General features: G+C 38.6%; 1 protein-coding gene across 3 annotated transcripts in view; it reads left to right on the top strand.

Annotated features, from left to right (window-relative positions):
* The window catches only part of LHFPL3 (LHFPL tetraspan subfamily member 3), a 564922-nt gene that overhangs the window by 65819 nt on the left and 486822 nt on the right, over window positions 1–12281 (top strand). The gene's annotated exons all lie outside the window — the stretch shown is intronic.

Below are 12281 nucleotides of genomic sequence, written 5' to 3'. Positions count from 1 at the left end.
TAATAATTTAGCCGTGTGTGTGTGTGTGTGTGTGTGTGCGCACGCATTGGTGTGTATATGTATGTGTATATGTCTTAGAAGAACACTGAAAGAGGCTGAGTCAGAAATTAATAGCCAGATGCCTTCAGACAAAATCTTGGTACATGTCTTACTTCCTTCCTTCTTTTCTTTTTTATTAGAGTGTTGAGGGGAACATTTATTCCCTACCCCAGCTTTTCCATGTGGATGGACCTCTCTTTATTCAGTATCTATTTTCTTTAGTGAGTATTCATTAAGTCAATCTCTGTCTCCCCAACTTTGTTACGATAGAATTGACAATATTGTGTAAGTCTAAGGTGTACAACATGGTGATTTTAATGCATACATATTGTGTACTGATGACCTCAATAAGGTTAGTTAACATATATGTCACCTCATATAATTACCATTTTGTTGTGGCAAGAACATGTAAGAGCTACTCTCTTAGCAAATTCCAAATATTTGGTGCAGTAGTAGTAACTATAATCACCATGCTGTTTATTACATCCACAGAACTTATTCATCTTATAACTGGAAATTTGTACCCTTTGGCCAACTTCTCTCCATTTACTCTACCCAGCCCCCCCACCCAGGTCCTGGAAACCACCATTCTATTCTCTGTTTCTATGAGTTTGGATTTTTTAGATTTCATATTTGAGTGAGATCATGCAGTATCTGTCTTTCTCTGTCTCATTTATTTTACTTACCATTGTGCCCTCAAGATCCATTCATGTTGCTATAAAAGGCAGAATTTCCTTCTTCTTTATGGCTGAATAATATTCCTTTGTGTATATTTGCCACAACTTCTTTATCCATTCATCTATTGATGGGCACAGGTTGTTTCCATGCCTTGGCTATTGTGAATAAAGCTGCAGTGAACGTGGAGGTGCAGATCCCTCTTTGAGATGCTGATTTCATTTCCTTTGGTTGAATATCCAGAAATGGAATTGCTGGATCTTATGGTAATTGAATTTTTAATTTTTTGCAGAACCTCCATACTGTTTTCCATAGGGGTTTCATCAATTTAATTCCCACCAGTGTGGACAAGGGTTCCCTTTTCTCCATATCCACGCCAACATTTGTTATCTCTTGTCTTTTGGGTTACAGCTATTCTAACAGTTGTGAGGTGCTCCCTCCTGATTATTAGGAAGAGTCCTTGAACTCAGACTAGGAAACCGGGTCCAGATTCCTTCGCTAACCAGCTACATGACTTGAGCAAATTATTTAACCTCTCTGTGGATCCATATTATCCACTGAAGAACTTGTCTTACCTGTCCACAGGGTTGCTGTAAGAATTGACTGGGTAAGGTAAATTAGTGTGAAAACAAGTTAAAAGTTAACATAAATATATGTCTGTTAGTGACTAAGGGGACTAGTTAACCACGAATTAAAGTATTTCACCATTAAACCTATCCACTAAATAATTTGTGAGTTATAACACATTTTAAAGATATAATACATATTTAAAGTTATAACATATTAAAGATTCTAATAAGGCCATGCAAAGGACATAAACAGTGCAGCAGTGAAGAAAATATGTGTAACAATGTACATATTGTGTTGATTAATATGAATCATACAAAGATAATCATCAAATGATCTTAATGACTCAGCAAAGAGGCAGCTAAAAAGGTTATTAGTAAACATGTATATTAAAACAATTGAAGGATGGATTGGCAAAGCAAAATGTCTAATGCTGCTGTATCTTGAGTGTCTCAATGTGGTTCTGAGTGATTTCAGAACTGTGATTTAATTCCTAAATTATGCAAGAAAACAAGAGTATCAGGGGACCCAACCAGAAATTATTTTAATGGAAAAGAGCTCCTCCTGTGATGTAAACACTGCAGAATAGTGAAGATATATTGACTATGCTGTCATAAAAGTTGATTCTTTCTAACTGGATTAATTTCAGTGAGGATATTTTAAATAAAAGATCATATAAACTTAGTTGCGTGTAACATGTTATAACTCTGTTCTCATGCTTCCTGGTGATCAGTGGGTTTTAAATGTGTTAACCTCTTGATTTATGACTTACAAGTTCAGTTCTAGGTTTCAGTAGTTTTTTAAATTGATAAAAGCTTGATTACCTTTATTGTAAAAGGATTAACAAAATGATTGCTCTTAGTGCCATTGATTATGTTATGAATATGTTTAAGTCATTTCTTCAGAATGGCAGGTTATTTTGGTTAGATATGTCTTTTTGCAGTAGAACAATCAGACAGATTTATTAGTATAACTTTTGGACTAATGATATGGTAAGAGGGGATAGATAGTTCATACAGTTTTTGTATGCTTTCCCAATGCAGTAGTTCTAATTCATTGAAACATACAGGTAACATGTATGTTCTTCAAGGACCCTTCCATCTTCCTCCTAAAGTCATCCATCGTACACCTAATTGGGTCTTAGAAGTCACAGGTTCAGAGCAATGGAAACAGGCTGCCCAGAAGCAGCCCTCAGAAAATAAAATTTGTTCTTTTCAATTCCTTTAATGGCTGTGGGTTTGTTCTAATTTCATTTGAGGCTATCAGAATATCAGCAGGACAAATAGCACATATATGAAAAAAAGTTCAGGCAAAGGCAGTGTTGAAAATAAACCAAAGAAATATTTTCCTTTTAGAAGTAGCACTGCAATACTGCAAGTCAGCTGTTAAAAAATAAAAGAACATTTATTTGAATTGGTGGCATTCTGTAGAACTGGATTTGCAAACTCCAGAAAACACATTCAAAGCCTGGACCAATATTTTAAATTGTTTTTAAAAGTCTGTTTCAGAAGATGTGGCTAAAGTTCTATGTGCAAATTTCCTTTTTCATTGTTCAGATAGGAACAAAGAGAACAATGCCATGAAATTAAGGTGAAAGAACAAGATCTTTCTCATTTTACTTTCTCTCCCTTCTCTTACCTGCCAGCAAGAGGCACTGATCTAACATCCAGTAAGATCTCCCCTTGATTTTAACAAGGGCTATGATTTAGAAGTGTTTACCATACTTTTAAGCACTGTTAAATCCTTCATATGTATACTATATTGCTCATTTAATCCTCACAGTAATCCCTGAGGGAGCATGGCTCTCTCCATTGGACAGATAAGACTAAAATGAAGGCAGATTAAAAACTTGCCCACAGCTTTGCACTCAGTGAATGATGGAGTCGTACCCAAAGCCCCTGCTCTTCACCAGTCTACTTCGCTCACCTGCCTCCCTGGCTGCTGTGTGAAGATTGTGACAGAAATGGAGCAAATGACACTGAAATTGTTCATCATTATTCAGAATAAGCCTAGACAATACAAAGCAACAGATAGTGAAATCATACGCACACATTACAACATCTATCTAGTGTTAAGTGTCACTAATAATTTCAAGGATGCAAGTAATCACAGGGCACAGCAGAGCAGGGAGTGGTCCAGCGCCTCCAGCATGGCACCCCAGGTCCTTTCTTGCTGCATCAGGATACACTCTGGGTCAAGTTGAACACCGGAGACATGTAGGTGATGTGTACAGTTCACACTGCTCACACAGGAGGAGACTCTCCATTTTATACTAGAGAGTTCCATAGCTTCTGTGACATTTTCTATTTTATGTCCCATTAATCTATAAATTCCAGGAATGTTTACCATAAGCAATTCTAGTTGACCAGATACATTCTACTGAAAGCATTCTAGATATGGACCTTTTTCCTAGTGAATACCACTAGCTTGTTTGCCAAGGGTCTGTCATTATTTTTACAGGAGACTGGAACTGGATACTTGCCTTCTTTCTTTCCAAAGTTCTTCATCCCCTCCCAGTCCACCCAACTCTTATCCACAATAAAGGGAGAGAATGGATTGCAAACCTGATCTTGACCCATTTTCTTCATGTATACTTAGAGGAAGACATGGTAGCTGCTAGTCACTTCAAAATCAACTACTGGCTTAGAAATATATCAGGCAAAGGGAAGGAAAGAGAGATGCTCTAACTTAGTGCTCCCTGCAAAGTCCTTCCCCATCTGACTAGTCGGGCTGGTGGCCAGCACCAGTCAGCAAAGCTAGACCCCTGGTGGTGATGACTTGATTCTTCCCTCAGATGAATCTGATGTCATTAAACCAATGCTGACATAAAAGCCGTGATGTAGGTTTCACATCCCCACCTGGTTTGTCTCTGCCCAGGACATGCCTGTTTCCCCAGGGGGACTTCGCCCTTTAGTTCTGCTTTTCTGAACCCTCAGCATCCACAAACAGTTACACTGGCCTGAGCACTTTCTTGTCAGACCTCGTCCAAGCTCCTTTTATATTAGCTTACTTACTCCTCAGAAGAACCCTGTTATACCTATGTTGTAGGCAAGGAAACTAAGACACAGAGCACTGTGGTAACTTGTTCAAGGTCACAGGGTCTATCAGAGGTAGAGTGGGAATGGAAACCCAGGTGTGTGGCTCGAGTCCATGCTCTTGACCACTACACTCTGTTTTCTTAAAGAGAACTCAGCTCCGTGTCCCTCAGCCCTCGTGAACCCTCTTTGGGATGCTCCGAATGGCAGTGAGTTCTGTTCTACAGACTTCAGTGTGTACTCATGGTAATGCCATCTCACATTGTTTTTCATATCCTAGGTCATTGTTTATGGCCCCTCTATATTTCCATCATAGTTAAATGCCATATGAAGCTTCCAACATAGGGACTTACCTATTTTTGACCAGGAGCTCTATTTTTATTTTCCATTTGACTCACTGGCCAGATTAATTCCTTTTCTGAGGAAAGGGTGATTTAAAATATAAGAATCTCTCACTTGTTAGGGAAGACAGATTTTTTTAAAGTATAATATTATAGTGGAGATGGAATATCTAAATGAATCCCTTTGTCCTTCTAAATGTGGCACTGTATATTTCTCCATTATTTCAGTGAAAGAGAACTGTATCAGATAAAAGTTTGTTTTTTCTTTAAAACCTGATTGTTGGCATTTAGTAGGAATAGTAGGTGGAGAATCCAAGTTATACTGAAAATGATGAACCATCAGTCACAGTGGCTTTCATATTTTATCCATGTAAAAAATACACTTTTATTTAGGATTTCCCTCTTACTTTTTAAGAAACATTCAGAGCTTAGGAATAAGAAGAGGAAATTGCAGCAGATGAGTATTTCAGGACCCCTAGCAGAAGAATTTCTGTATGGATGTTTAAAAGAATCCTACAAAGGAGAACACTGTTAGGCATTTCATAGAGTTTCTCGGGAGCCTCTATATTCTGAGAAACACATGATTGTGCCCAGATCTGAGGACAGGGAACTCTGAAATGAAACACAGCTGTCCTGATATTTTTAAGAAAATTGTAAGGGAGACACTGTGCAATCAATTAAATTGTTCTTTCCTCCCCTTTCAAAAGACAGAAACAATTTGTAAATTCAGAGTTGCTGTTGAGAATATAAATTGGCTGGAGTATCTGTTTATGCTGTTAGATTTATGCATAAACTGTAGATGGCATAAACAAGGTCTTATTGACCTTAGCAGCTAAGCAGTGATCCAAAACAGGCTCATCGCATTCAATTTCATGCTGCCAAGCAGCAGTTTTAACTTTTCAGTTTTGAGGGCTGAATTCTCTTCCTGATTTAAACAGAACTTTAGAAAATTCAGAACGTTGCCATCTGAAATTCATACACCATTCCAAATGAGTGTGGTTCCATTATTTAATAATGATATTGTTTCAGATGTGTTTGGATTTAATGGTAGTTAACATTTATTCATGGGTCAGCCTGAGAAGAAAACAAATTGCCGCCGGCGTCATACCACCAATAAATGTTAACTCCGATTAGCATGTAATTGAGATCATGTTGAAAAACAATGGGTACAGAAATTGATTTAAAAGCAGAACTTTTTCTTTCATTTTTTAAAAAATCATCGACGGGTGTCAGTTGAGCAGAACCAAGAAACTGGAAATAGAAACAGAAAAGTGAGAGAATAAATTCTTAAACCTACATCCAGGGCACTTGCTTACTCATGCAATTACTAATAATTTAACCATTCAGCAACAAATATTTGTTGAGCACATTCTGTTTGTGATGTCTGTGCTACGTGCTTACAATGAAATAGTTCAGATGCAGTTTCTGGCTTGAGAACTTGGTTGAGTGGCTGTCACTCTTAACTATTCTGGGAGTGATGCCTAATGTTTTTTTCCTTCAATATCAAAGTGTTAGATGGATTTCCTATGTCCGAACACTTCCAAAATTCCTACTAAAAAAACAAAAAATTATAATACCAGCTTGGAGGCAGACTCTGTCATTGTTTCTTTTCTTTCTACCTCTTCTGGAATTTTTGAAAATTAAGAAAATTCTATAATAATATGAAAGACAAATGTGAAAACTTTATATACATACATATAATTTTTTAAAAGAAACCATTGTGTTGAAAGCTTTCAGCAGATGGCAGCAAGGTTGCTGCCCTTCTACATACGAAATTCTGACCCAAACACAGGTCATTTATGAATAATTTGGCACCAATTTAAATATATTTATTAATTAGCAGATTTTTTGGAACAGTTTTAAGTTACAGAAGAATTGAGAGGAATTTCCATATTGCTCCCCCAACCCTGAACAGTTTTCTCTGTTAACATCTTGACATTAGTGGAGCACATTTGTTACAGTTGATGAGCTAATATTGATCTTTGTTGTTAACTGAAATCCACAGTGTACTTGGTGATTCATTCTTTATTGTTGCACATTTGTTCTTCCATAGATGAATGGATAAACTGTGGTATATCCAGACAATAGAATATTGTTCAATGATAGAAAGAAATGAACCATCAAGCCAAGAAAAGACATGGATGAACTTTAAATGCATATTGCTTACTGAAAGAAGTGAATTCGAAAAGGCTGTGTATTGCATGATTCCAACTATATGACATTCTGGGAAAGGCAAAGCTATAGAGACAAAAATGATCAGTGATTGCCAGGGATTGGGGGGTAGGGAGAGATGCACAGAAGGAGCACAGGGATTTTTAAGGCAGTGAAATTACTCTGTATGAAACTGTAAGGGTGGATACATGCCATTATACATTTGTCAAAACCCATAGATACAAAACTATAACTATTCTTATACTTCTAAGTGGTTATATAGCACTCTTGGTTAAAAGCAACAGAAATACAGCAAATTTAAGTAGGAAAAGAATTACTCAAGGAGTTTCTAGAGTTTCCAGGAGGGCTATAGTTGGCTAGAGACTCCAGTACAATGTCACAGTCAGATCATGAGCATGAGAAGTAAGGATTCTGCACCACTGCCACCAAGCCTTAGACATTGCAGCTTAGACTGAAGACATATTGGACCGGTCAGTAGATACTACCTGTTATGGGTTTTATTGTGTCACCCCAAAAAGATAGGTTAAAGTCCTAACCTCCAGCACCTCCAGTTGTGACCTCATTTGGAAATAGCTGGAGATGTAATGAGTTAAGATGAGGTCATACTGGAGTAGGACAAGCCCTAAGTCCAACATAACTAGTATCCTTATAAGAGGAGAGAAACACACAAGAAGGAGATGATAATCTGATGACAAAGGCAGAGATTGGAGTGATGCAGCTACAAGCCAAGGAGTGCCAGGGATTGCCAGCAAATCTCAGAAGCTGGAAGAGGCAAGAAGTAAGTGACCCTCCCCTACTGGTTCAGAGGGAGTATGTCTCTGTGAACACTTTGATTTTGGACTTCTAGTCTCCAGAAGGATGAGACAATACATTTCACTTATTCTCAGCCACCTAGCTTGTGGTGCTTTGTTACAGCAGTCCTAGTAAACCAATGCACCACCTGCCACCATATCACCTAGCCAGTGCCTGTCACCCCTGCTCTCTCCAGAGGGAGACCTTTCCTGGCCCCTCTTTGTGGATCACCAGCTCTCCTTTACAGCATGGCAGTGAATGCTTGAGCACAAGCCTGTGCCATAGCTGCAGGAAGCCTGGGAAAATGAGGAACAGTGGTTTCTGATTCTGTTGCCTCTCACTGAAACTCATAATGTATGGAATTGCTCCAGCATTGGAAGGGGCTAAGATGCCAGGCAACCAAAAAGAGTGACAAATGTCCAATGTAACTGACTTTGTAATTGTGAATTTTAAGAGCGCTTCCATTATGTTGATGCCATTATTCAAAAGCTTCTTCTATTTTTATTGGGGAGTTAGTGATTTTCAGATTGCTGTTATTTTGCATGTGATATATGTGTGCCCATATGTTTTTGCTTCTGTTGAGCCATGTCTGAAGTAGAATATAACAGCCTTCTTAACTCCAACTACACATTCGTAGATTTCGTTTCAAAAGCATTCTGTTTACAACTTCAAGCATACACATGCCTATTTCATCACACTCGAGTATTAAGTGATTTTTAAAGTTTCTTTTTATTTAATTGGTAAAATAGGTATGAAATGGCACCTTAAGGTTGATTGGATTTGTATTTACTTGATCTTTAGAAAGAATAAATATTTTATACTTTGCATTTCTGCCTAGCAGACCATGTGTTAACTGTGCACTACACCTGCATTATAAAGCAAGCCTACAAGGCAAACACCATTATTGTTTCCATTTTATGGATGAGAACATTATAACTCACAGAGGTTATATGATTTACACAAGGTTACACAGCTTCAGTGGTAGAGTTCATAGCTTAAGTTCTTGTTTGTCTAACCCTTGAGCCAGGCTCTTTGCCGATTGGAGGAAATTATCTCACACAATAAAAGTAGCAGATCCAATTTGGTTGCAGTTTAGGAGGCATCTTAGATATTCCACCAATATTTAACTTCCATCAAGATAAACCAGGTTTATCTTCTATCAAGGTAAAACAAGATTTATATTGATGAAAAATGATGGAGGTGCTTAAATGTCAGGTGAAGAGGTTGGAACTACGTTTAGTAGGGACTGGAGGGCCTCAGTATTCCGAGCAGCAGAGTGAGCATTGTTTTGGAAGGGCGATCTGGTGACATTGTATAGGATTTATTGGAAAGAGGGATACTGAAGTTAAGGAGGTCAGTTAAAGAGATAAATTGCCATTGATAAGGTAACAGGAGCTTGAAACATAGTTGAGAGATTGATATAGAACAGCTGTAATTTTGAAGGACATTTCTAAGATGAGTGAGCAGAATTTAGGGACTCATGAAACTTGGAGAAAAAGAAATAAAAAGAGGAAGTCAAAGATTTATCTGTGTTTCATATTTGAGTGACTGAGGGTTATGATACCACTGAAACATATATAGACTTTAGAAAGAGAGTGGATTTTTAAGGGAAAGATTATAAACGACTTCAGACATGTTGATTTTTGAGTCAGATATCTTCATCAAAATTTGAAGAATTCAGAACTAGAACTAAGAAGAAGGATGAAGCTAATGCTATGGATTTGGTGTCTTCTGAGTAGAGATATCAGCTGAAGGCTTAGGCCATATGGGCTGGCTGAAGGAACAGTGGAAAAGAATGAAATGGATGCTGGAAGCTGAGGAATATCCCACAGAAGAGAAGGGAGGGAGGAAGAAAAAGGGGCAGAGAGGACACCAAGGAGGAACATTCTTCTCTGTGTTATGATGGGGTGCAAATATCCAGCCAGACTAGGGTGCCCAGAAGTACCCTAGACATACCCTTGACCAGTTTACTCTTATCCTCAGATTCCAAGTGAAACAAATAGTTCAGAGAAGGCAAAGGAGCACTAAAATAGTAGAGTTTTGGCTCCAGCCCCAGGAATAACTCCAGTGGCCCAGACTCAGCCATGCAGAGAACCTATCTGTCAAGACTGGTTAAGTCTTAGGAGCCCAGGAGCAATGTAGGATGGAAAGCACTTTCTGGACCTTTTTCCAGGAGTTATAGCCAGAAAAGGGGGAGAACCAGAGGGCCACACTAGTACTGGGGCCCACCCCCCTGGCATGGTGGTCGAGAAAAAGTCCATAGCAGCCTTCATGCCTCTCGTAGATGGAGCGGAGGAACCGGGACATAGAACAGCTATGACTGCCCTCTGCCTTATTTTTAATAAAGAGAAGAGACAGGTAGGGAAAAGACAGTTGTCATAGAAGAAAAGAGGAGCTGAGAGGTAGAGAGGTGGTGATGTGTTAAATTCCATATAAGGACGGAGGAAGGTGAAAATTGAAGAGAGGTTGCATTTAAGTTTTAGGTGGATCCTGGTGGTCTTCCCAAGTATGGATTTAGTAGAATAGCAGATTTAAACCAAATTGACAGGATGAAGAATAAGCAGGTGGTAAGCATGGAAAAAAATTAATATGGACTATAGTTTGGGGTAATTTGAGTTGAAAGGAATGGGAGATAGGGGCCAACAACTCAATGGCATAGCCAGATTGTAATGTTTGTAGTTGTTATTGTATATCGGTTGAAAAATAAGGGAGACTGGCAGAGAGAGGAAACAGCAAATACAGTAAGTTCATGTAAAAGAGAAATACATTCTAATGAAGTAAGATCCTGGAGAACATGAGGAAGGATAGAATTAGAAAAGGACTTATCATTGAAATTTTCCATAAATGCTCTGAGTTTTAAATATAACTGTATTTCTAAGGACTGGTGAGAAAGGATGGTTTTGTTTCTGTGAATTTAAGAAAGAAAGATAAGATGTAGGCAGATTTGAGTGAGGGTCAGGAAGAGAATAGGTAGAAGTGAGTCCTGACCAGATGAAAGGCTTTGTGGCAGGAAATAACTTGGCATGTTGCAGACGGCCACCTGTTAGGAGCTGATTTTTCTTGGAATGATATCACAGAGTTAGAGGTCAGAAAGAAAGACCCAAAGGAGAATATTGGGGAGAAGTAAATGGACTAAAAATGTGACATGTGGTAGAGGAACATCACACATGATGGGGGAAAGTCACTTGAAGTCTTCTTGGGAAGAGGCCATGAAGATTTTTTTCTGCAGTGTCTTGAACTAGAGGAAATGAAGTCTTCACTGAGTGTTGGAGAGACTCTACCAGGGAGGCCAGAGAGAACACAATGGCTGTCAACACTGCAGATTACTTAAAGCACTGCAAGAAAAAAGCTCTGCAGAGAAATAAGAGAAAGAATAAGATAAGTTGCCAAGACCTAGAGGAGGAAGAAATGGATTCAAAAATTGTTGAGACAGGGAAAGCAGAGATTACTGTGGTCCTCCTGATGCTGGTCTCTCCAACTCCCTCCTTCTCCAGAACTAATTATGCCAGGCTATTTGGCTTAAGCAGATTCATTCATCTTCAACTAACTTTTACTGCAAAATAGTGAAGCAAGAGTTCTAGAGTTAAACTGCCTAAGCATGAATCCCAACTCCACTGTATACTGTCTGTGTGACTTGGGCACTTTACTCTCCAAGCCTCAGTTTCCTCACCTGTACAAGGGGGGTAATAATATTATACATACCTCATGGTGAAGATTAAATATGGTATTGCACCAAAAAAGGGTCACAGAACTAGCAACAAGGACACATTCACTAATATTCCCTATTACCATGATGATGGGGATGCAAATACATTGTGAGTTTAGAGACGAGTAAGATAGAGTCCCTGTCCTCAAGGACTCAGTGGCTATTGGGAAATATATTAATACCTTCAAGTGAATCCATAATTATAGTAAAATTAATTGATTCATTGAACAAACAGTTATTGAGGCCTTTACAGTATTCCAGGTTCTGAGGATCCATTGGTTAATGAAATATACCAAGATTCCCTCTTTTCACAGAATATTATATTCTAGTGAGGGGAGAGAAAAAATAAGTAAGTACAGTCTATCAGAAGGGGAGAGAAAAAATAAGTAAGTACAGTCTATCAGAAGAGGAAAAGAGAACAAGCTAATGAATGGAAGTCAGGGTGGTGGAGATGTAACAGGAATGCCAGTAAATAGAGTGGTTAAGGCAGACATCACTGAGCAAGATACTTAGGGGTTGTGATGGACATTTATAATGAAGTCATCAAATGGCTGCTGCTTATGGAAGTATAGAGGTAGGCCACCCAACTTGGCCTGGCCCTGGGAGAAAGGAAAGGCTTCCCAGTCCAGGGGATGCTTGAACTAGAAGGGGCCATCAGCAATCAGAAGGACTGGCAGAACTACGGGGAACAGTACAGAGGTTCCTCAAAAAATTAAAAATAGAAGTACCATATGATTCTGGGATATACCAATGGAAATGCAATATTTTGAAGAGATATCTGCACCCCTATGTTCATTGCAGCATTATTTACAATAGCCAAGACATGGAAACAGCCTACGTGTCCACTGACAGGTGAATTAATAAAGAGAATGTGATAAATGTGTAATGGAATATTATTCAGCCATAGAAAAGAAAGAAATCCTGTGTCATTTGCAACATCATGGATGAATCTTG

Source organism: Manis pentadactyla, chromosome 7 (genome assembly GCF_030020395.1).
Source record: "Manis pentadactyla isolate mManPen7 chromosome 7, mManPen7.hap1, whole genome shotgun sequence".
Lineage (NCBI taxonomy): Eukaryota > Metazoa > Chordata > Mammalia > Pholidota > Manidae > Manis > Manis pentadactyla.
The sequence above is the reverse complement of the archived record's forward strand: the minus strand, read 5'-3'. Positions and strand labels throughout refer to the sequence as shown.